This window comes from Brachyhypopomus gauderio, unplaced genomic scaffold (assembly GCF_052324685.1).
Source record: "Brachyhypopomus gauderio isolate BG-103 unplaced genomic scaffold, BGAUD_0.2 sc795, whole genome shotgun sequence".
Lineage (NCBI taxonomy): Eukaryota > Metazoa > Chordata > Actinopteri > Gymnotiformes > Hypopomidae > Brachyhypopomus > Brachyhypopomus gauderio.
Genome location: NW_027507615.1, coordinates 6,234 through 10,000, shown reverse-complemented (window position 1 = coordinate 10,000; position 3,767 = coordinate 6,234).

Below are 3,767 nucleotides of genomic sequence, written 5' to 3'. Positions count from 1 at the left end.
GCAATGCACCGTATGCGTTTTCCTCCACGGCCGGGGAGGTACTCGCCAGCCATGCCCGCCAAGGCAAATCTTCCCTCGGACACACCTCGGACGCTCGACCCCCGAAAAGGCCTGGCTGATCAAAGTGATGGTCGATGCTACTGGTATAACAGAAAAACCCCTGGCGGACTTGGGTTCGGATAACGGTCTTAGAGCGCACCTAGGTACTGTGCCATTGGATCCGGTAAGGCCAGCCGAAACCAGCATCTTCCGGGCTTGCGCACAGCACCCTCCGGATACGCACAGGCCGAGGTGGAGCATGCAGGCTGGAGGTTGGACAGACCTCCATAAGGGGGGTCACCACTCTTACACCCATGCCCAGCAGTGGCATTTCGGTCGGGCGCAAGCAGTGGTTCGAAGGCCTGAGAGACACGGATGTCTTTGACCTCCATCAGCAGGGGTCACTTATCCCTCCCCTTAAGCCGTCAAGGTGCATTAGAGTCGGGCTAGTTCACCTTAACGCACTGCCTTTCTTCTGATCCTTATTATGGTACAATCATATAAGGCTCAGAAAGCATGCTCCCCTATATACCTGCTGGTAGGTGTTTGCATTACACCGTTAGCGCATTCCTCCAGGGTCGGGGAGATGCCAGACAGCCATGCCCGCCAAGGCAAATCTTCCCTCGGACACACCTCTGAGACTCGATTGCCGAAAGGGCATGGCTGATTCAATAAGTGGTTCGTGGCAATGGTATAACACCTACCATTCTCAAACACATGGGGGGGGTTTACGGCCTTAGAGCGCACCTAGGTGCTATACCATTGGATCCGGTAAGGCCAGCCGAAACCAGCATCTTCCGGGCTTGCGCATAGCACCCTCCGGATACGCACAGGTCGAAATACATTACGTGAGGATGGAGGTAGGACGACCTCCATAAGGGGGAGCATCACGCCTCCACCCTTGCCCAGCGTGGGCACTTTGCTCGGGCACAGCCCGTGTCATTTAAAGGCCTGGATCTTTTCAGACCTCCGGGGGGGGCCTCACTCCCCCCCTACTTTGCTCAGAGGGAGCCTCTTACTCGGATAAAGTGATATAGTGTCTGCCATTGCAGGCCTGGATCATCTGTGACTTCCAGGGAGAGGCCTCTCAACTCCTCTCTTAAGCCGAAGCGTGCACTTTAAACGGATAAAGTGTGTGGCATTACATGCCTTTAAGCCTGGAACCTTTCTGACATCCACATATAGGGCCCTCATGCTTAATCATAAGCCCAACATGTACACTTTAATCGGATAAAGTGTGTGACATTACATGCTTTCATGCATGGAGCCTTTCTGACATCCACACATAGGGCCCTCATGCTTAATCATAAGCCCAACATGTACACTTTAATCGGATAAAGTGTGTGACATTACATGCTTTCATGCATGGAGCCTTTCTGACATCCACACATAGGGCCCTCATGCTTAATCATAAGCCCAAATGTGCACTTTAATCGGATAAAGTGTGTGACATTACATGCTTTCATGCATGGAGCCTTTCTGACATCCACAGAGAGGCCCCTCATCCTCTCTCATAAGCCCAAGAGTGTCATTTAGTCGGATAAATTGTGTGGCATTACATGCCTTTATTCCTGGATCCTTCCTCACATCCAGAGAGAGGCATACCAACCTACTCTCATAAGCCCAACATGTACACTTTAATCGGATAAAGTGTGTGACATTACATGCTTTCATGCATGGAGCCTTTCTGACATCCACACATAGGGCCCTCATGCTTAATCATAAGCCCAAATGTGCACTTTAATCGGATAAAGTGTGTGGCATTACATGCTTTCATGCATGGAGCCTTTCTGACATCCACACATAGGGCCCTCATGCTTAATCATAAGCCCAAATGTGCACTTTAATCGGATAAAGTGTGTGACATTACATGCCTTTAAGCCTGGAACCTTTCTGACATCCACATATAGGGCCCTCATGCTTAATCATAAGCCCAACATGTACACTTTAATCGGATAAAGTGTGTGGCATTACATGCTTTCATGCATGGAGCCTTTCTGACATCCACACATAGGGCCCTCATGCTTAATCATAAGCCCAAATGTGCACTTTAATCGGATAAAGTGTGTGGCATTACATGCTTTCATGCATGGAGCCTTTCTGACATCCACACATAGGGCCCTCATGCTTAATCATAAGCCCAAATGTGCACTTTAATCGGATAAAGTGTGTGACATTACATGCCTTTAAGCCTGGAACCTTTCTGACATCCACATATAGGGCCCTCATGCTTAATCATAAGCCCAACATGTACACTTTAATCGGATAAAGTGTGTGACATTACATGCCTTTAAGCCTGGAACCTTTCTGACATCCACATATAGGGCCCTCATGCTTAATCATAAGCCCAACATGTACACTTTAATCGGATAAAGTGTGTGACATTACATGCTTTCATGCATGGAGCCTTTCTGACATCCACAGAGAGGCCCCTCATCCTCTCTCATAAGCCCAAGAGTGTCATTTAGTCGGATAAATTGTGTGGCATTACATGCCTTTATTCCTGGATCCTTCCTCACATCCAGAGAGAGGCATACCAACCTACTCTCATAAGCCCAAAAGTGCACTTTATTCGGATAAAGTGTGCAAAATTCCATGCATGGATCATTTGTGAGATCCATAAAGAGGCCTCTCAAATCCTCTAAAATGCCCAGGGAGTGACCTTTGGTCGGGCAAAGCGTGCGCCATAATCCTTGTCTTCATTTATGGTATACCATATATGTGGCTTTCAGAAGACCCTCTCCCCTATATACCTGATGGTAGGTGTTTGCATATCACCCATTCATAAAATCATCCAGACAGGGGGAATGAGATGCATGTCCGTCTGGGTGCACATTCGGCGGGCACTGTCAGAGGATCGAGGCCTCTGGATGATCCACCCCTTGGTCAAAATTGGAACATAGTGCGATTTTTGAACACAAAATCATACGTATGGTATAACATTTTTATCGACATAGAATTATTTTCGCCGAAAACTGACGCCTATGGTATACCAAATGAAGCGACATAGAATATTTTCCACTTGAAAACTTCGTGCTGCTGGTATATTTATGGACTTTGTGCATATTCTGAAGATTACTACTTGTATATGGTCTAACTCAGGAAGGGAAATAGACTAATTTCCAACAAAAACCTCATGCTACTGGTAAATTTAAGGACTCTGTGCATTGCCTGAAGATTACTACTTGTATAAGGTATAACTCAGGAAGGGAAATAGACTAATTTCCAACAAAAACCTCATGCTACTGGTATATTTAAGGACTCTGTGCATTGCCTGATATGACACTTCAGAGTCAATTTACACCTATTTCTAAGCAAGATAGAAAAAAAAACTGACAATTTTTCTTGATCCTGGGGATGTACCCGAGCTAAAGAGCATGTTTTTCGGACACTTTTATGCTTTTTTCCCTTAAAGCCACCACCTGGCAATGTTATAGCATTGGACTCTGTGCATTTCCTGAAGAAAATATCTTGTGTATGGTCTAACAAAGTAAGGGACATAGACTAATTCACTCATAAAACTCCATGCTTCTGGTATATTTAGGGACTTTGTGCAATTTCTGACTTGAAAACCTCCACATGATGTTGGTATAATAACTTTACCTCATGCCCAGATGAGTGCACCTTCATCGGACACTTCAACTAGGCTGAGGTGTCTGGAGGGTCCACCCAGTGGCACGTACATATGGTATAACAGAAAAAAAACGATGGAGTACCGGTGACATCTT